A 22,694-nucleotide genomic window follows, 5' to 3' on the forward strand; every position below is an offset into this window, starting at 1 on the left:
ATGCTAACCCCTTAGGTGATGTTATTAGAAAGTGGGGTCTGGCGGGCGCGGTGGCTTACGCCTGTAATCCCAGCACTTTGGGAAGCTGAGGTGGGCAGATCACGGGGTCAAGAGATCGAGATCATCCTGGCCAACATGGTGAAACCCCATCTCTACTAAAAATACAAAAATTAGCTGGGCATGGTGGTGCATGCCTGTAGTCCCAGCTACTTGGGAGGCTGAGGCAGGAGAATCACTTGAACCCAGGAGGCGGAGGTTGCAGTGACCCAAGATCATGCCACTGCACTGCGGCCTGGGTGACAGAGCGAGACTCCATCTCAAAAAAAAAAAAAAAAAAGAAAGTAGGGTCTATGGGAGGTGATTGGGTCGTGAGGGTGGAGCCCTCATGAATGGGTTTGGTGCCCTGTCTATTGAAGAGACCCCAGAAAGGTCATTGGCCCCTTCTACCATGTGAGGGCACAGCAAGAAGGTATAATCTGTGAACCAGAAAGCAGGCCCTCGCTAGACAACAAATCTACTGTACCTTGATCTTATACTTCCCAGCCTCCAGAATGGTGAGTAACACATTTCTGCTGTTTCTAAGCCAACCAGTCTATGGTATTTTGCTGTAGCAGCCTGAATGGGCTAGGACAGTGACCATACAGGAGAGCCAATTTGACTGAGAAGTTGAGTGGAGGTCAGATTGCTGTATAGAAAGAAGTAGCTGGTTAGAAGGTTAGAAGATGAAGAGGAGATCAGGCTCTCAAGAAGTTACCGTGAAACTGATGGACAGGGAAGGCATTTAGCTATGTGGGCATGAAGGACAGGAGGTCAGGGAGCACAGCCTGCCCTCTTAGTATTTTTAAACACTGTACATCATCCTTCCTACATCTGCCAGACCTGTAGGACCTAAGTTCTCCCTAATTACCAACCTTATATTGAATTAAGAACCATGAAAAGATCTAAGCTGCAGCTGTCGCTAAATGAAATTGCCTTCTCTGGTACTATGCAAGGTGCTAGAAGAGAGATTCTCACCTGGGCAGTCTACCAGCCTCTTGAATGGAACTGTCCTTTAAATTCTGGCAATCCCATGCTGCTGGTGCCTGGTTTTCTTATGTATGAAATAAGAAGGCTTGATGAGTGGATTGATTAGGTTTCTTTTAGCCTCAAAACTCTATGCAGATATCACTATTTTATACCAGTTTGACTGCATCAATACAAAATAATTCAGTTTCCTCAGAACATAAATTAGAACTCATTATTTATATTTCAGAAATGCTTTAAGAAATGCTCTTTCAGATAACTTGAAAAAGGCATTAATTGTGTGTGTGTGCGCGCGCGTGTGCGTGTGTGTGTCTGTGTGTTTTAGGGAGATTGGAAGTAGGAGGAATAAAGAAAGACCAACTTAAAATATTAAGAGACACTACCCATTGAAACATAATTTAGGAGAAAATAAGGTATTAAACTAAATTAACTAGAAAATATTCCAGTTTACATAATTTTATTAACACACACCTATGTGAAGATATATTATCCTTGCATCATGTGAAATATGTGTCAATTCACACAAGTTTCTCAAAATAATTACATGGATCTTTGCCATGAAAAAAGTCATATATAACAATTTAGCTTACTCTTCTGATAAGATAAAAAAGCACAGTCTCTGGAGTACATTAATAAGATAATAATTTGAACTGTAATTTCTCATTCAAAATTTGTGGCTGTTTTGGCATTCTGAATGTTCAGCATAGATATTTAAGTAGTTATTAAGATTTTATCATGACAAGTGTTTGCAACATAGACAAAAAAACTATTAGTGTCATGCAGAACTTCAGGTTACAGAACTTGGTATTCCAGACGTGTTTTGATGGTTTAAAGTACTTTTATCTGAATGCTGTAGGGCAGTCTTTTAGAAGCATTATTGTTCTATTGACAGTGGTCCTAGAGAAATGGCCAGTCTATTCCAGAATTTCACAGGGTTCTGAGAAGTACCAACCTTTCAACCTGAGAGTGCCCATAGTAGAAATGAATTGCCTTATACAAGGTATGTGTAAATAACAGACACGTTTGACTAGCAATCCTAGATTTTTGAGATCTGGGGATATAATTTAAAAGGAGAAATAAAAACAGTCCGATCAGGTATTATAACTTGAGGTTTTTGAATTTTTCTATCCAGGCACTATCTTTGGATAATAAGCCCTAACTCTGAATTCCAGGCTAACTTTTGGACAGTGAAACATATCCAGTTGGATTCATTTCCACTTAGTTTCTCTAAGTCTTAAAGAACTTTTCACCGAGAGTTTATGACTTGTTTTTATAAAATATAAAATGGATATAGTTAAAGGGTTCTAGATGTGTGTTTGTTTATTTTAAACTACAGCTTCTTTGTTTCTTTTTAGAATTATTTATTATTTTTATTTTTAGTAGTTGTGGGATCTCATTATGTTGCCCAGGCTGGTTTCTAACTCCTGGCCTCAAGCAGTCCTCCCATCTTACTCTGTTTCTTATTTGGTTATTTTGATTGATGTCTAATGGGCTGTTTTCATCACCAAGATGTTGCAGAACTTTTTCCTTAGTTCAGCTAAAACTGGGCTCTTGTCACACAACCAGGAAAGATTAGGCTTGCAGACACGCAGAAGGGTGAGGAAAATGGAATTTATTGAATGAAAAGGAAACAGGAAATATAATTCTCAGCAAAATGAGAGAGAGTCCTGCTAGCAGGTTTCCCACCTCACAGATTGACTCCCAGGTCACCACACAGGAACAGGACAGCCCAGGCTCCTCCCCGCCGCAAAGGGCACGAATTTCGCATGGCTCCACTCCATCCTCCAGCGTGTGGGTGGGCATTATTCAGAAAGAATCAGTTGGGTGGTCGGACGTGGTGGCTTGTGCCTGTAATCCCAACACTTTGGGAGGCTGAGGCAGGTAGATCACTTGAGGTCAGGAGTTCGAGACCAGCCTGACCAATATGGTGAAATGCTGTCTCTACTAAAAATACAATAATTAGCTGAGTGTGGTGGCACGCACCTGTAGTCCCAGCAACTCAGGAGGCTGAGACAGGAGAATCGCTTGAACCCGGGAGGTGGAGGTTGCAGTGAGCCGAGATTGTGCCAGTGCACTCCAACCTGGGAGAGAGACTCTATCTCACAAAACAACAACAACAACAACAACAACAACAACAACAACAACAACAACAACAAACTCGGGAAGGGTAGGCTTCATCCAGAACCAGCAGTCCAGTTTTTCAGCCTTCAGGTTGTTTTAGGCTTGAAGGCAGGGTTTCACCAAGGACCCTTTACTCTCTCCTGTCTCTATTAAAGAGAAATTCTGAATTACTATTAAACACACTATTCTGTGTACCACCACATTCAGTTAAGTGAGAATAGACACTGTGCTTACTTCTCAAGGCTCCTGAGAGGATAAATATAATAAAATCAGGACCTGTCATATAAGAAGCCTTGGGCAAATGTTAGCTACTTATAATGCGTAGGCTTTTATAATTATTTCTTCTTTTGCTTGTGATTTTTCTAAGCTTTATTTTGTTTTTCAAAGATGTATTGGTTGTTTCTTTTCTTTTTGGCATCACCAATTGCAGATGACTAGTGGGGTCATGTTACTGTGGTCACATAGCCCTTTCCTCAGAACACTGTAGATATCTCTCCATTGTCATCTAGCATTAAGTAAATATTAATATAACGAGTTGTGAGAGCAGCCTGATTTTTTTTCTCTTTAGATGATTTGTTCCATGATTAGCAATTTTTGTTTTGTCAGTCTTGAATTGCAATAAGTTAGCTACATTATGTTACAGTATTAATCTTCCTGTTAGAGAAAGATTTGGTTCTTCTAATTCAACTCAAGGAAATTTTCTTGCTTTTTATCTTTGAAAATTTTTTCTTCTCTGTTAGTTTTGTTCTTTGTTTCATAGACTTGAATTATCCTAACATCAGATCAATTTTGGTGTTTTGGGGTTCTTTTCATTTTCTTCTAGTTAGTTAAATTTCTGTCCTTTTCTTTTACTATTATCATAATAGGCCTCTCTGTATGGCATTGATTCAGTTTTCAGGATTGTTTAGTTTGCTCTTTGCAATTTTTAATTTTGGTTTCAGTTTGTTTTCTTAGCTCTTTATTGCCTCTTAAATACTGTTTTGTTAATTGTTTGGCCTTTGAGCACTCCTTTAAAAAATATGTGTTCATTCTCATTAAAGTGTTTGCTGGATTGAAATATTATCAGGAATTCATTTCTGTTCCTCAGGTTAGGTTTTCTTCTATAAACCCAGAAAATTTGAGACAGGTCTCAGTTAATTTAGAAAATTTATTTTGCCAAGGTTGAGGATACATACCCGTGACACAGCCTCAGGAAGTCCTGACAATATGTACCCAAGGTAGTTGGGGGAAAACTTGGTTTTATATATTTTAAGGAGACATGAGACATCAATCAATATATGTAAGAACTACATTGGTTCCGTCAAGAAAGGCGGGGACAACTCGAAGGAGGGAGTGGGGCTTCCAGGTTACAGGTACGTGAGAGACAAATGGTTGCATTCTTTGGAGTTCCTGATAAGCCTTTCCAAAGGAGGCAATCAGAATACACATCTATCTCAGGGAGCAGAAGGATGACTTTGAAGAGAGTGGGAGGCAGGTTTGTATTGAGCAGTTTCCAGCTTGAATTCTCCTTTTATCTGTATGATTTTGGGGGCCCAAGATATTTTCCTTTCACACTTCTATACCAAGCTCCTAGGAACCACTTTACGTTTTTGCATTTTTATGCTGTTTCTCTCACCTGCCTTTATGGCTGTGCTGCTTCTGTTTTGCAGTCATGCTGGCTCTTTTTCATCAGACTCAGGCTGGGGCAGCTCTGTCCAAGGTGAATGATATGGGTCTGGCTGGTGACCACTAACTCATTTAATTCTTTTCTCTCCATCTTTCAGCATCAAGACCAGATACTGCAAGTTGTAGACACTTTTGAGTGGCCGGAGGGAATGAGAGTGGAGTGCGGGAGAGGCTCTCCTCTCCTTTCTAGTGAAATGTTGTTAAACGTCCTGGACCAGAGTTTACAGAAACCACCACAATGGGTTTCCTAGAGCCATGAAATGGATCCTTGGACTTTGCACACTCCCTAAAAGTCAGAACCTTTAATAACAATCATATCCACTACCCTGAACTCCAACCAAAAAATCTACCTTCTTTCCAGAATTGAGGGATGGGTAAGGATTCTTGGGGTTTTGTGTCTACCTCAATGTGCACCTGTGCACCTGAGGTGTGGGGAGACAGAGCCTGGGGTAGGACTGACAGCAAGGCATGCCAGAATATTCTACATTATTACATTACATTAAACAATGGCATGTTTTTTCCCCCTTTCTATATGTATTTGCTGCTGCGGTTTGCTTCCTCTTTGTTGGTTTTTCTTACTTGGGTCATTTTATTAGGGACTGGGTGCCATGCAGGCAACAGCTTGGTCTTCAGCTTCAGCAGGAATGCGAGGGATGGCTGTGCTGGGCATCATCTGCCCACCCCCTGCATCTTTTCCACCCTTTCCCACCGGCTCTTGGCTCCAGTTATCTAGTGCTGCATAACAATCCCCCCAAAACTCAGTTGTATAAAATAACCATTTTATTTTTCCTCATGATGTTCTGGGTTGAGCATTCACACAGGTCACAGTGGGATTGGCTAGTCTCCTGAGCTTCCTATAGGGCAACTCTAATGGCTGGACAGGGCTGGGATGCTTGACTGTGGCCTTGTGCCCGGTACAGGACTAGGTTCCTTTAGTACTCTCCATCTGTCACCTGCTGGAGTTGGAATGTTGGAGACAGCTTTCACTTGCTTCTGCACTCTTCACTGAAGAGGGTGGTTGGGCTGGGAGGACAAGGACAGCTGGGGTCTGGTCAGGCATCTGTCTCTCCATGCAGCCTCTCCAATGCTCATGCCTTGGCAGCCCAGGAATGGCAGCCTCCATGGCCCTACTTCTTACCCTGTAGCTGGCTTTTCCCAGAGTGAGTGGCTCAGAACAGGGGGTGGAAGCTGCTGATCTCTTATGGCCTTAAACTGGAAACCTGCACTGTGTCACTTCTGTTTGGTCAAAGTCACACAGACACAATCATCAATCCAACACACTCCCCTTAAATCCAGGAAGACATACTTAATGAAATGGAGAGAGGTCCAAGACATGGCTGGAGATGACATACACTTTTTCCACTCCAGGTGCCCTATTATCTCAAAATGATTCAAAGTTCAATACTTTTTAAAATGCTGCACATATTGAGACATACAAAAGACAGTAGTGTAGGTGAATTGCTCAGATATTGGATTATTTGGGCTAGAAGTGGTTTGAAGAGCATATGCTGTAGCCCCATTATTTCAGAAATAAGTGAGCCACATTCATCTAACTCTCGCTATGTTTAAAGTCTTGGCAAGATTCGCTGGTATTTCCATTACTTACAATAGTATCAAAAAGAGAAGCTCCATTTAGAATGTGTTCCATGAAAGAACCACTGCATTGTGATGCTCAAAGGCGTCTCTGGATGATGCTTATTTTATTCTTCAACAGTTGACTTCTCAAGTGTACAAAAGGATAAAAGTCCTAATAATAGTGTATACCCTAGAAAATATATTTTCCAAAGGATGGCAAGAAGTTGTAAAAATTAGCTGTCTGTTACAGGAGGATCTTCATTTTTATCTGGAGTGGTCCATGTAACTAAAGCATCAGCGGAGTACTTTTCGTAGCACCTGCAAAAGTGGAAGTTTAGTGTGTACCATGGACTTTTTAGACTCTGCTGCACGTATTTTGTTTGTTCTTTTATTTATTATGAAAGATTATTTCTTCCTCTTTTCCTTTCTTTCCTCTTTTTTAAAGTTTGGACTGAACTGTATTTATTTGTTTGTTCTTTAACTAGTTTTTCTTTTTTAACTTGAGAAATAATAAGTGAATATAATAAAAGGAAAATGCCAATGTTAAAGATAGTTACCCTGTAACAAAATAATTTTTTCACTCCCCAGAGGCAACTATAGTTGCCAATTTCTTGTGGGTCCTTTAAAAACATGCTGTTTCTGATTGGTATCCAGACACTAGACGTGTGTGTGCATACAAATGTGTGAGTATGCCCCTCCAATTCCTTTTCTCAAAATTTGGGGACTAGATAGAACAAAACACACAAAATTGTGTACATTACTTTTTAAAATTCTAATATTTGTTGGATAAACTGCTGTGATCACTGTAGAAGCAGGAGGATTCCCACACAAAATTTGGTTCAAATATTGACATTGATGACACCATCACACCCTAGGCCAGGAGCATGTGAAAAGGTTTATCACTTAGATAACTGCTTTCTGGGGAGAACAGCGCAGACCTCTCAAGCAGATCCTGGCCTGAGAGAGCCAGGAAAGGACATTGGCCTCAAAAATTAAATTATCTTTTTCTTAATGATTTAAAAAACGTATTCTGAGCATTAGTCTTTTGCCACCTACATATAATATGTATCACAAATCTCTTCTACTCTGCAGCAAGCCATTACTTTTTTATGAGATATTTTGATAAATAATGCTTGATTTTAATGATTCTAATTGATCAATCTTTTCCATTATGTTTTTTATCTTGTTTGAGAAATATTGTCTTATCATAAGACCATATGTTATTTTTTGAAACGTTGTTAATTTATTTTTCACATTTAGACCTATAATCTATGAAGACAATTTCTCTGTATCCTGTGAAACAGAGTGACCATTTTTATTTTTTCTCTATTTATATTCACTTTACTTGGTACTGTTTTTTTTAAAGAACCATACTTTCCCCTGTCCCATGGTGTTACCGCTGTCCAAAATCAAGTGTCTTTTTATGCTTGGGGCTGTTAATAAACGTTCTATTGTGTTCCATTGGACTATTTATCTATCCTTGTCCCCACACTACACTGCCTTGTCAAAAGACAAAATGCAACAGATTTAGTTTAAGAATCGAACTGGCTTTTGTTAGTGAATCTAGAATGGGACAACATCTCATTTTACCAAACAAAATGAATGCTCTGATGAGCTGAGCAGAGAAGTCTGGCTTTATTGGCAATAAGAAGAAAGCTGAAACAGGAAACGAGATGGAATTCGTCTTTTCAAAGTTACGTTCTCTGTAGGGTTAAACAAGCGGGACTTCTTGATTATGCTGGCTCAGGTAAACTGGGCCCCTTTTGACAGGTGAATCTCCCATTTCTCAGAAAACTGGCCCATTTCAAAGTTCAGTTTGATCATGTGGTACCTAGACTTGTGACTCCATTCTGATTTGGTCTGATCAGCTGGGGTCTAGTGGAGGAGTTCAGTCCAAAACAACTGCTTCCCATGAATTCTATTTAACAGTCTTTACAATATCTCATATCTGATCGTATAAGTCCTCAAACTCTGTTTTTCTTATTAAGATTATTTAGGTTATTTCTGGCCTCTTATATTTCTGTATGGGTTTTTAAAATGAGCTTGCTAATTTTTGCAAAAAACGAAAAATGTAAACAAAACAAATCAGGGAAGATCTGCACAGGACCAACACTGATTCCTTAGTCTCAGTACAGGGAGAGCTGACATTGCTACAGAGTTGAGTCTTTTAACCCTTAAGTACTATATATTCTTCTATTGGTTTAGGCCTTGCTTAATTATTCTCAATAATATTTTTTTAGTTTTTTTGTGTAAAATTCTCATGATTTTGAGAGTGTTTTATGCTTAGGTATTTGATTTATTTTATTTGTTATTGTAACAAGTAGAATTTTAAAGCAGCATTTTCTTATTTCCTCCTGTTGGCATGTAGCAATACAATTTAGTTTTGTATAATAAATTTGTATCTAGAGACTTTGTTAATTTCAATGATTAACATGCTAAATTTATTTGTGGATTCTTTTGGATGTTTTCCTTGCACAATCATGTCATCCTTTCTCAGAATGAGGACATTCCTATCTGTTACATGTGAGCTGAGAGTTTTAATCATAGTGAAGGGTTTGTAAACCAACCAACCAAACAAACAAAAAGAGACTGAGGCCAAGTCTCAACTGGTTTTGAGGTTTATTTTGCCAAAGTTGAGGACACACTTAGGAAAAAAGAAACACAAGTTACGGTTGGTTTTGTGACTTGTGATTCTTCCAAAGAGGGTTTTGAGGACTTCAGTATTTAAAGGGGGAAAGAGTGAGCAGGTGGGAAAAGACAAACGGCAAAAAGAGAGTAAGAGTATAGGCAATGAGGAAGTGGTTACATTCTTGTTAGGCTTTTGTTAGCACTCACTGAATCCACATTTTACTTATGGAAGGAGGGGATAGAGCAAGCTTGTCCAACCCACAGCCTGTGGGATGCGTGTGGCCCAGGACAGCTTTGAATGTGACCCAACACAACTTTGCAAACTTTCCTAAAACATTTGTGAGATTTGTTTGTGATTTTTGTTTTTTTGTTTTTGTTTTTGTTTTTAGCTCATCAGCTATTGTTAGTGTTAGTGTATTTTATGTGTGGCCCAAGACAATTCTTCTTCTTCTTCCAATGTGGCCCAAGAAAGTCAAAAGATTGGATATCCCTGGGGTAGAGGAACAGTCTACTATGCATTCCTCCAGTGCTTGGTGACTGTACATTTCACATAAGATAAAGTAAGCATATGAAGTTACAGCTATCTTTCTGGGAACAAAAGGAAGGCAGTTTTTGTGTGACTCAGTCCCCGACCTTAACATTCCCTTTGGTGTAGTGAGTTGGGAGTCCTGAGATTTTATTTTCCTTTCACAGGTTGGATTTTAATTCTTTTCCAGCATTTTTAGGATTATGTGATTTTTCCCCTTTATTCTGTTACTATCGTGATTTTATTTATTTATTTTTGAGACGGAGTCTTCCTCTTGGTGCCCAGGCTGGATGCAATGGCGCGATCTTGGCTCACCACAACCTCCACCTCCCATGTTCAAATGAGTCTCCTGTCCCAGCCTCCCGAGTAGCTAGGATTACAGGCCTGCACCACCAGGCCTGGCTACTTTGGTATTTTTTTTTTTTTAGTAGAGACGGGGTTTCTCCATGTTGCTATGTTGCTCAGGCTGGTCTCGAACTCCCAACCTCAGGTGATCCACCCGCCTCGACCTCCCAAAGTGCTGGGATTATAGGCTGAGCCACCGTGCCCGGCCTATAGTGATTTATATTGATTAATTTTCTAATATTAAACTGACATTGCACTGCTGAAATAAACAAAACTTGGTTATGATCTAGTATCATATTATGCATCTCTTTATTTTCTTTGCTACCATTTTACTTGGAATATTTGTATCTATGTTCACAAGAATGATTGGTCTACATTTTCCTTCCTTTTAATGATACATACATATTTTGATCATCAGATTATATTGTTCTTATTATTTAGTGGAGAACCCCCTTTTGCTATACTCTGAAAGTATATGTGTAAGGTTTATGTTATTTCTTCATTAAGTGGTTTTTTTTTTTTTTCCTCGAGGCAGGGTCTCAAAATAATTATCTGCTGAAGCCATCTGGTGTGGAAGTTTTCTCTGTGGAAAGAATTTTAATAATGGGTTTCTTTAATAGTTACAGGACTATTAGCACTTTTGACTTATTGTCACTTATGTTTGGGTTAGTTGTGTTTTTCTAGAAATTTGTCTAAAATTATTGCCATGAAAGTTTTATAAGGATCTCTGATTATCATTTCTGTCTATATTTGTAGCTTTGTTCCCTCTTTCACCCTGAAGTATTTATTTATTCTTTCTTTGCTGTAATCAGCATTGCCAGTCATTTATCAATTTTTTAATCTTCTGAAGAGCCATCTTTGTCCATCTCTATTAAGTATTTTTTCTTATTTCATAATATTCTGCTCTTGTTTTAACAATTCATTCTTTTTACTTTATTGGAGTTTAATTTGCAATTACTTTTTACTTTCTCAGCCCTTACGGATTTTCCAACCTTTCTTCTTTTCTAATATGCACTTTTAAAGCTACACATTTTTCTCTAGACACAGCTTCAGAAAAATTTCATGTTTGATCTATTGGATCTTCATTATTATGAAGCCATTGTGATTCTTTTGACTCATAGACTATATCCAATGTCATTGCTTAATATTTCCACATTTAGAGATTTTCCAGCTTTCTTTTTATCATTGACTTCCAGCTTCATTGTGATCACAGAATCATACTTAGTATAATTTCAGACCTTTGAAATTTATTGACTTTTATGGCAGATCATATAGTCAGTTTTGACAAATATTTAATGGACGCTTAACAAGAATTAACATCCTTTTCTCTGTGTGTGTGTGTGTGTATGTGTTTCTTTTCTTTTTTTCTTTTCTTTTTTCTTTTTTTTTTTTTTTGACACGGTGTCTTGCTCTGTCACCCAAGCTGGAGTGCAGTGATGTGATCATAGCTTACTGAAGCCTTGAGCTCCTGGACTCAAGCAACCCTCCCATCTCAGCCTCTCAAGTAGACGGGACTACATGTGAGCACCACCATGGCTGGCTAATTTTTAAATTTTTTTATAAAGATGAGGTGTTTCTATGTTGCCCATGCTGGACTGGAACTCCTGGAGTAAACTGATCCTCCCTTTTATTTGTTCCAATACTTACAGCTTTTCTGTCTCCTTCTTAAGGCTTCTCAAAGTGCTGGGACTACAGGTGTGAACCACCCCACCTGGCCAAGAATGAATATTTTATGTAATGGCTTATTTCCATCCTTTGCTTTCTTTCCTTGATTTTGGAGCCTGGTTGCCCTTCCCACTCTTTATACTCTTTTGGTTGAAATTTTTGAGATAATTGTTAATTCATATGTAGCTATAAGAAATAAAACAGAGAAATTTCTTGTACTGTCTGCTCGGTTTTCCCAAACGATGACATTTTGCAAAGCAGGACTATGTCACAACCAGGAATGACATGAGTGTGGTGCTACTCCCCCTGCCATTATCCACAGGCAGACCTGCTGTCTCTGGGCAATGGAGGAGAGTCTCAAGGCCAATGGGGACACAGCAGCTTCCCCAGTCACGCACATTGCTATGGCTGTGCCCCTCCTCCTGATTTCACCTGCCTTCCCAGTTATCTTTCTTCAGAAAAGGGAGTTTCAGGCCCAGATTGGGAGGAACATGTCTCCACTGGGCATGTATTTCTGGTGGGTCCCCAATCCACTCCACTTGCCAGTGGTGTCTGATGGAGTCTTCTTCCATTGGTGTAGGAATAAGCCTGCTCAGATGGCCTCTGCTGTACGTGGGAGTTGGGAAATGCCAGGCCTGGAGGGCCTTCTTCTTTTAGAAGATGCTTATGCTGTTGGGCCAGTCCTGGAGTCCCCAACCAGTCTGCTGTCCTGTTTCTCCCTTTCAGAGTCCTGCCTTGCTTGTCTGGTGTCATTTCCAGGGTCTACGGTTGTGCATTGCAAGGAGCAGGGGGAGAAACCAGTCTGTACCATCTTGTCTGGACCAGAAGTCTCTGATTTTTAAAAAATATATTGTCTGGATTACTAGTTGGTTTCAAAAAGTCAGAGAGGAATAAAACTAGAAAGCCAAAAACAGAAGAAAAATGGGAAAATCCACAAGTATGTAAAAATTAAAAAGCATACTTTTAAACAACAAATGAGTCAAAGGAGAAATCATAAGAGAAATTAGAAAATATCTTGAGATAAATAAAAATGAAATGACAACATGACGAAACTCACGGAATGCAGCAAAAGCAGTACTAAGGGGGTAATTTATCACCATAAATGCTTACATTTAAAAAAAAGGTGTTAAATCAACAACTTTAAAATGTAAGGAATTAGAACAAGGAGGACTAACAGGGGCTGGGTGCGGTGGTTCACGCCTGTAATGCTAGCATTTTGGGAGTCTGAGGCAGGTGGATCACTTGAGGTTCGAGACCAGCCTGGCCAATACGGCGAAACCCCGTCTCTACTAAAGATACAAAAAAATTAGCCGGGCGTGGTGGCGTGTACCTCTAATCCCAGTTACTCGGGAGGCTGAAGTAGGAGAATCACTTGAACCAGGAGGTGGAGGTTGCAGTGAGCCAAGATCGCTGCCACTGCACTCCAGCCTGGGTGACAGAGTGACACTCCATCTCAAAACAAAAACAAAAACAAAAAAACAAAAACAAAACAAAAAGACAAACAAAAAACAGAGGAGAGAAAAACAATAAAGAAAATAAGTGAAACCAAGGGTTGGCGCTTTGAAAAGATCAACAAAATTGACAAATTTTTAGCTTAAGCAAACAAAAGAAAGAAGACTATTTAAATTCTAAAAGGCAAGACTATCATGGCTTGAGATGCTCTGTGGAGTCACTCCTGATCCGTTCCTATGTTATCCTTTCCTTTATTATCTCTCTTTGCTACAGTCCCTGTTTATACCTGGTCTTCCGCAGAGTCTCACTTCAGTCTGTCCCAGCAGCTTACCAGAGGGTTCTCTCAGCACAGGCACTCTCAGTACTCAAATCTGCATTATTCAAACACGCTTCAGGAAAAAAAAAATGCGTTGTATCTAGAAACCAGGGTCTGAAGCTGTGAAGGCAAATGAAGCCATGGAGGATTTTTAAAAGGATCTGGAAGTAGAGGCCCGGGGCACGGTATGAGCCGTTCTGTACAGGGCTGCCTGAAACCCAACCCTCTGCAGAAAGGAGCCTCCAAGGTTCTGCTGCTGCTCCTTAGCCTTGGTAAATTTCAGATGGCTGAGCATAAACAACCAGGGATGCCCCAGGCCACATTTTGCCTTTATATTTTTTCTTGGGGGAAACCTTGTTTTAAAGGCACTGTTAAATTTCTTTAGTCCTTTCCCTGTAATATTGAGCTATTATTAAAATATCCCCAAATCTTGATAAATTTTTTAGAATGTAAGATGAAGGGTTTTTTTGCCCTTCACCATTAATGATTCTATAAAATTGAATTGCAGAGCAAACTGATTTTGAACCTCCCAGACTTGATGTACATGTTAATGTTCAGCTAACTCAGCGTTTCCCGAGATACCCCCGGAATTGAGAAGCTGCTGCTGACCAACATTTCTGCTGCTCACCACGTCCCTTTGCCTCATTAAGAACGGCCTGGGAGACCCAGGGGAGTTCTGAAGCATAGGGTCGCAACTGAGTTGGACTTCAATTCATGTAATTGCTTTACCCTTTGGTGGTTGATTTAAAATTTTTTACAAATGGTAAATAGTAGCCGTGAATTCCTTCAAATGACATTTTTTTGAGTACTGTTCTAAGCATATCTCTTATGTGTAAATAATGCTAAAGGTCTCAGCCTTTGATTCTATTAATACGGGATATACTTGCGGAGAAAAATGAATGTGCAGTTTGTTTCAAGATGGTGGAGGCAGCGGGAGGTAGGGTTTAGGCAATTAAAAATGCCAGGGAAGGCTGGATGTGGCGGCTTACACCTGTGATTACGGCACTTACGGAGGCCGAGGTGAGTAAATCATTTGAGGTCAGGAGTTCGAGACCAGCCTGGCCAACATGGTAAAATCCCATCTCTACTAAAAATACAAAAATTAGCCGGGTGTGGTGGTACGTGCCTGTAGTCCCAGCTACTCAGGAGGCTGAGGCATGAGAATCACTTGAACCCGGGAGGCAGAGGTTGCAGTGAGCTGAAATGGCGCCACTGCACTCCAGCCTAGTAGACAGAGCAAGACTTTGTCAAAAAAAAAAAAAAGCCACTAAGGAAGTTTGTCAAAAAGTCCCTCACTTCTTTTCAAAATCTACTCTTGTAATTTTTGTAAGAAAAGTTCCATCTCATATAAACTAGGTGTTTTTGTCTTTAAACCTACCATTATTCCTCTGAACTTTTAATATTGAAGCAGCTGGCAGAGCTCTAAAGTACTTTTGATTATTTAATGCAAATTTTTGCAAGAAACCCCAGCAGGCTCTCCACTTTAGTGGAACACAATTCTTTCAAATTATTGCTGAAGCTGCTCACATTTAAACTAAATGTGCATAAAATTTAAGCAAATGCCACATTAAAGAGTAACTGCACATTGTCAATCAGGGCAGGGTAATCACGCTGCTTGGGGAAGGGTGATGGGGTGGGCCTTGGGGAGGGACTAGGCACAGGCCCTGGGAGGATTAGTTGCTGAATATACTCAGCAGGTGTGGGCTGGGAAGAAGTCCAGTTGTTGGAACTCAAGATGAGCCCAAAACTGCATACTGGGGGAGGAGTGTGTCCTTATTGGTCACAGATCTCCTTTGGGGACCAAAACAGGCTTCAAGTGCTCCGCCCTTGTCTTCTGGGCATTCAGTTCTCAGCACCTGGGGCTCCTAGTGAGAGCTTTGTTTTGCTGACTGATCCCCCTCCAACCCATCCACAGCAAGCTGGAAATGCCCTCCAATAGTGCAGGGCAGGAACTGTATCTTGCTAGCTCCTGGCTGGGATCAGTCTTACAGGTGCTCCACAGCCCCCACAGCCCTAAAATGTAACTTTCTCATTAACTTCCCCCCGCAAGTCTGGGCTTCCTACTCTGCCCACCTCTCAGAACTTCCTGGGCTCATCTCTCAAATACGGTCCCTTGAAAACAATTATTCCCAACCCTTGTTGGAGATGGTAAGACAGACTTGATCCAAGCAGGCCACAGTGATGGGGAACACAGCAACACGGTTGTGCAGTGGAGGAGAGATTGGACTCAACTCCAACTTCAACAAAGACAAGGGGGGTTTTAGCCAAGCAGCAGGGTGGGGTCAAGGGGTGGGAAGTGATGTAGAAAAACACCAAGAGTAAGAAGTTTCTGGCTACATCGACTCAATGGGATTCTTGCTGAAGGCAGGCCAGGGTGATCAGGTACCAACAGTGTAGTGAGATACTAAGGGTGAGGTGTCTTTATTGAACTGACTTCGCAGGATTCCTGATCAAACTGGATTCAACAAGACAGAGAGGGAAGCCCAAGGTCAAGTCTCTTGGAAAGAACTCACAAGGTTGACTCAAGTTCTGGTCAAAGGAAAGAGTGTTTGCCAAGTCACCTGTGCTTGCCATGAAAGCTCAAATTTGTGCCAATGGGACTGATGTACAGTCATGCATCGCTTGACGATGCAGACACGTTCTGAGACATGTGTCGTTAGGTGATTTCATCATTGTGCGACCATTGCAGAATGCACTTACACAAACCTAGATTGTGTAGCCTCCTACACAAGTAGGCTACATGATGTAGCCTCTTGCTTCTAGGCTACAAACCTGCAAAGCATGTTGCTGTACTAAACACTGTAGGCAACTGTAACACAATGGGAAGTATTTGTGCATCTAAATATATCTAAAGATAGATACAGTAAAAATACAGTATTATAATCTTATGGGACCACTGTCATATATATGGTCTGTCATTAACCAAAATATGACTGTGAGGTACACATGGTTAGGCATGTTAGGTAACATTTAGGTAACTATGAGGTATACAACTGGGTGTAAGTGGGCTTGGAATTTGCTTTTACTGTGATTTACAAGACAGATGCCAGAAACAAACACCAGCTGACTGGCACTGAACAGGAATCTAAGGCTCCTGCCTGCATTTCCAACACACCCTGGCTCCCTGAGCACTGTGCACCTCCGGCCTTGCAGCTCGGGGCCACCAGTAGCCCTTCATTACTGCTCAGTGGCTCCAGGCTGTAGTCCACACCCTCTGCCCACTCTAATTTTCCCTCTTTCCTCCTGTCCTAGTTCTATCCATCCTCTGTTCTTTCTTGCTCTCTCTTTTGTTTTCTTCCTCTGGCACACAAGACATAAGAGCAACATAGCCACAAGCAAGGCTTAGTTAGGTCTTTTTCAAGGTGAGATGCCATGGGTACTATAACGCTTTTGTACATCTTAACTGTATAGCATGGAAAAACTGTGTTACTATTGTTATTAGCTTTCTGTCTTTTTATGTGTCACTGGCAGTCATGGAGTGTTGTGCCAATAACCCCATTTTCCCATCTGCCCTGCAGCTTTCACTTAGTGACTTTAGGAAGGCATGTGTGCATTATGGCAAAAGTGGCTTTCAACTTGGCGACTGAATTTTTGGCTCAGCCTCTTCTCAGCTAGCTCAGTATGCTCCATTACAAGGGAAGAACTGATAGGCTAATTGGGCTAAATTATAAATGTCTGCTAAAGATTTAATGTCTTCTGTCCTCTGAAGGGTGTTTGGAGACTCCCACAGAGAACCATGGGAAAGCATAAGCAATACATTTCTGAGATTGGGAAGGATACTTGCAAATCATATATAGGAAGCATTATGTTCTATAACCTCTGTACCAGGAGGAAGTCCTTTCAGATCACTTACTTGGAAGTAGATCCAATCTCTCCATGCTCCTTCTCTCCCTTTTTTTAATTTAGGTGTGCAGGAAAGCAGAAGGAAGGAAAGCCAAAAGGAGAGATTCTCCAACCACAGAACAAATCCTTAAGCCACATGGAGCAAATATCTGATAGTGAATAGTCTAGAAAGCTGTTGAGGGGAAATAAACAGAACTGAGCTAATGCTGGCTGGAAATAAGCATGAGCAGTGTGTTTCAGGGCACACTGGGAAGTCAGATTTCCTGTGGTCCTGATTGAATGGACTTGTGCAGTAGTGAACCAGGAACAAGAAACTCTATGGAAAGAATAAGACTTTAAGAACTATTTTTACATGCAATTTGGAAAGAATAATACTTTGAGGACTATATTTAAATAAGTATGGCCCTTAAGGAATCACAGGTAGAGTTACCAAGACTACCTTAGAATAGGCATGGGAGCATTGATATCATGAAGTCTCCTGCACACTGTAGGGTCGCATGGGCATGAACATGGCACTTCTTGGCATTCAACACAGAGGATGTGAGTAGCATAGGGATGGAAATCTCTTCTGATCATATTTAGCTCAAGTGCTTCATTTTTATGCTCAGTCCTCAGGCAGACAATATTAATCCCAGGAAAACAAAAGAGATTATATATGATTTGATTTATACATGTTAATGCTGCTTTTATCATTTTAGTAAAATGCATTTACAAGTTCTCATTTAAAAATATAGGTTCAGTCTAGTCATTCTCATTCTTTTTGATATTTTTACAGAATAGATTATTAAGTATTAATGATTCCTGAGATTCTGGTGTTCAAAATGAACATAATTTATGATTCTGCCCTAACATATTTGTTTTAAGAGGACAGCTCCTTGATGTGTGTGTGTGTGTGTATATATATATATGTATATATATGCAAATGTATATTTGTATATGTATATGCTTGTGTTTATTTGCTCATGTGTATACCCCCCCCACACACACATATGTATTTGGTTTTTAGGCATAATTTGTTATATAAGAAGGGTTTGCTGTTTTGTTTGTTCTGTTATTCTTGTTTGGTTTGCTTTTTCTTAATGAAGGACTCTGAACACAGCATGGTACAACAGAATGCCTTAGGGAATTTTAGCTCCACCAGTGTCCATCAGACCTCACCAGTCATTCCAAATAAATCATGAAGAGGAAACAGTGCAGCTGCTATGCAAATATGATGTCAAGAGAAGAATTCTCCTCTTTCACACACCCAATATGCTGCTACTGCCCCAAGACTTCGTTAGACAGAAATCCCTGAGCCATTGATTGCATCTGCAAATGATGTAATAATATTATTTCTAAATAATATTTGAAGAGTACTTCATATTTTACAAATTGTATTCATGCATCACCTTTCTGAATTTTTACAACAGTCTTGTGAATTAGATAATATCAATGCCATTTTACAATAGACTCTGGTGCCTTTGTGCTTTGATGAAAAGAACACGTTTGCAGGCAGATAGTGAACTGGAATTGGATGTCATTTTGGTCACCAATCCCACTTATTTTAGGATGAATTTAGAATTCAAAGATTGGAATAATGCATGTATAAGAAAGGGATCTTTCTCAAGACCCATTTGCAAAACAGACATGAATGCTGATTATTTTGAGGGTGGAAAACAGAGGTGAACTATTACTTGTTGCAAAGTGTTAGGAATTTTATGTTTATCTGAATCCTGTTAGCCTCTGGTTAATGGGGATCCTAGTCATTTTTTCAATTTGCAATTTTTTCAGTTTGTATAGGAGTTGCCAGACTGTAAACAAAGTGAGAGTGGCTGTGCCAGTGCTGGGCTCGGCAGTGTGTGCTGCTGTCAGGTTGTAGCAGCTGGCTAAAGCTAATGTTAAAGGAGTTTCACCTTCTTCTCATAAAACCACTAGTAGCTAGGCCAGGCACGGTGGCTCAGACCTGTAATACCAGCACTTTGGGATGCAGAGGGAGGCGGATCACAAGGTCAACGGATCGAGACCATCCTGGCCAACATGGTGAAGCCCCCATCTCTACTAAGATACAAAAAATTAGCCAGGCATTGTGGCACGCACCTGTAGTCCTAGCTACTCGGGAGGCTGAGGTAGGGGAATCACTTGAACCCGGTAGGCGGAGGTTGCAGTGAGAGGAGATGGCGCCACGGCACTCCAGCCTGGGTGACAGGGCGAGACTCCGTATCAAATAAATAAATAAGTAAAAATAAATAAAAAATCCCTCTCTACTAAAAATACAAAACTTAGTCGAGTACAATGGCCCACGCCTGTAATCCCAGCTACTCAGGAGGCTGAGGCAGGAGAATCGCTTGAACCCGGGAGGCGGAGGTTGCAGTGAGCAGAGATGGCGCCACTGCACTCTAGCCTGGTGACAGAGAAAGACTCCATCAAAAACAAACAAACAAACAAAGAAAAAAAAACATTAGTAGCTTGAAGTTGGCCATAGTGGGAGAAATTACATCATGAAAACTGGCAAATTCTTCAAATGAGTGCTTTTTATTTTTATTTATTGCAGAGAGCTGGCTTACCAGAGCACCGATGGACTTGGATACCTGAGATATCTGCTTGGGATCCCACACTTTCAAGGTCTCTCCTCTGGCCTTCTTCTGGTTCTGCGACTCCTTACAGTGCTGGGAGTTGGTGATGCCAACAGGACATACGCTCCCAGAGCCTACCTCTCCCAGATCACTTTAAAAGGCACCCAGGACCCCAGAATTCTCATCCTCAAAAGCATGGAGCTCAGCTCTTGGCCCTCAACAAATCTCTTCCCCATAAAGATCCTTTTGAGAGCTTAGGATGTCCCCTGGATGGTTTTGGTTGCAGATTGTGGTGGTGGAGGGAGCTATACAATTTAATCTATTACCATTAATTGGATGCGCTAATGGCAGATTGGGTAGTGATAATGCCATAAGAGGTAGTGTGTGAGCCGTGTGCTGCATCTGTGCTAGCTCAGGTAAGTCAGCACACAGCACCTGCAGCCTCCTCTCACCTCTTCCCTGAGCAGCACCTTTTCACCTGAACATGCTGATCCCCTAGTGCTTCATCTTGACAGCAACTTAACAAGCCCTGGGCAGCTTTTTAAAATAAATGACTATGATATTGACTATGAATCTACATAAAAGCCACTTGTTTTTTAGTCATAATCTGTGTCTAACTGCAGAAGAAATTCACACCTTTGAAAAACAAAAATGTAAAAAGTGAAAATTGTTTGTAACCACAATATTCTGAAATAGAACCTTTTTGTTAGATCATTTTCAAGAGGATTTTTCATACTTTCCTACAATAATACCAATGTATATGCACTTGTATAAATTCATGGTTAAAATATTCATAGGGTGTATGTGTCTAAATATAGAATCATACCCTATTGTACAGTTCTAGTAAATAGCTATTTTTTTGCTTTTAACTCAGAAAATATGTATTTTTATTATGCTTTACGTTCTGGGATACATGTGCGGAACGTGCAGTTTTGTTGCATTGGTATACACGTGCCATGGTGGTATGCTGCACCCACCAACCCATCATCTACATTAGGTATTTCTCCTAATGCTATCCCTCCCCTAGCCCCCACTCCCTGACAGGCCCCAGTGTGTGATGTTCCCCTCCCTGTCTGTGTCCATGTGTTTGCATTGTTGAACTCCCACTTATGAGTGAGAACATGCAGTGTTTGTACCTGTGTTAGTTTGCTGAGAATTATTGTTTCCAGCTTTGTCCATGTCCCTGCAAAGACATGAACTCATCCTTTTTTATGGCTGCACAGTATTCCATTGTGTATATGTGCTACATTTTCTTTATCCAGTCTATCATTGATGGGCATTTGGGCTGGTTCAAAGTCTTTGCTATTGTGAACAGTGCTGCAATAAACAGAAAGTATGCATGTGTCTTTATAGTAGAATGATTTATAATCCTTTGGGTATATACTCAGTAATGGGATGGCTGGATCAAATGTTATTTCTGGTTCTAGATCCTTGAGGAATTGCCACCCTGTCTTCTACAATGATTGAACTAATTTACACTCCCACCAACAGTGTAAAAGCATTCCTATTTCTCCACATCCTCTCCAGCATCTGTTGTTTCCTGACTTTTTAATGATCGCCATTCTAACTGGCATGAGATGGTAGCTCATTGTGGTTTTGATTTGCGTTTTTCTAATGACCAGTGATGATGAGCTTTTTTTCATATGTTTGTTGGCTGCATAAATGTCTTCTTTTGAGAAGTGTCTGTTCATACCCTTTGCCCACTTTGTGGTGGGGTTGTTTGCTTTTTCTTGTAAGTTTGTTTAAGCTCCTTGTGGATTCTGGATATTAGCCCTTTGTCAGATGGATAGATTGCAAAAATATTCTCCCATTCTGTAGGTTGCCTGTTCACTCTGATGCTAGTTTCTTTTGCAGAAGCTCTTTAGTTTAGTTAGATTCCATTTGTCAATTTTGACTTTTGTTGCCATTGCTTTTGGTGTTTTAGACACGAAGTCTTTTCCCATGCCTATGTCCTGAATGGTATTGCCTAGGTTTTCCTCTAGGGTTTTTATGGTTTTAGGTCTTAAATTTAAGACTTTAATCGATCTTGAGTTAACTTTTGTATAAGATGTAAGGAAGGGGTCCAGTTTCAGTTTTCTGCCTATGGCTAAGCCAGTTTTCCCAACACCATTTATTAAATAGGGAATCCTTTCCCCATTGCTTGTTTTTGTCAGGTTTGTCAAAGATCAGATGGTTGTAGATGTGTGGCATTATTTCTGACGCCTCTACTCTGTTCCATTGGTCTATACATCTGTTGTGGTACCAGTACCATGCTATTTTGGTTACTGTAGCCTTGTAGTATAGTTTGAAGTCAGGTAGCGTGACACTTCCAGCTTTGTCCTTTTTGCTTAGGATTGTCTTGACTTGACATTCATGCAAAATATTGTATATTTAAGTTCTTTATTTGCAAAGGATACATAAATTTCATTTCAAAAGCAATACAACAAAGTGTTCCATTTGACAAAAACAGGGTAACTTAACTTTTCCAGGATAAATGATTCATGCTTTTATTAATTTATACATTTTCTTCTGAGAGCAGCTTCACATAGTCAAGTCTCCTTTTCAAGGCACCTGTTGGTTATATTGCTATTTAACCCTTAACCACATGCTCCTATGGAATATTTTTTATGTGATTGACATGCACTTTTACTTGACTTTAAGGAATTTTTCTTGCTTTTCTAACCAGATTGTGTCATGAGGTCAAGAAACTTGTAATATCTTATTCTATTATCTATGGAGCTTAAAACTCTACTATGTGATGGTAGTTTTATTGGATAGGAAACATGTGAGGGTAGGGAACAGTATAAACACTCAAAAGTTTCCAAATAAATAAATGATGGGTGCTCTATAAATGAGCACCAGATATGAGCTGCCATCACAGGCTGTCTCAAATCTGGAGGTCATTTCAAAGCACAAATAGACCCAGTGCCCTTAGAGATCTTAGTATGACCAAGGGTTGTAGGAAAAAGGAATCTGTGTTTTGAAAAGTGTTTTTGGGTCACTG

The 22,694-nt window shown here is 40.2% G+C and overlaps 1 long non-coding RNA gene across 2 annotated transcripts in view; it reads left to right on the forward strand.

Moving 5' to 3' along the window:
• LOC117981740 (uncharacterized) overlaps nucleotides 1-21,056 on the forward strand; it is a 121,369-nt gene extending 100,313 nt beyond the window's left edge. For both annotated transcript variants that reach the window (XR_010109029.1, XR_008619672.1), the window contains one exon: nucleotides 19,690-21,056. This is a non-coding gene — a long non-coding RNA (uncharacterized LOC117981740). The remainder of the gene's footprint in view (nucleotides 1-19,689) is intronic.
• Nucleotides 21,057-22,694: the final 1,638 nt, after the last annotated feature.

The sequence above is a fragment of the Pan paniscus genome, chromosome 11 (genome assembly GCF_029289425.2).
Source record: "Pan paniscus chromosome 11, NHGRI_mPanPan1-v2.0_pri, whole genome shotgun sequence".
NCBI lineage: Eukaryota > Metazoa > Chordata > Mammalia > Primates > Hominidae > Pan > Pan paniscus.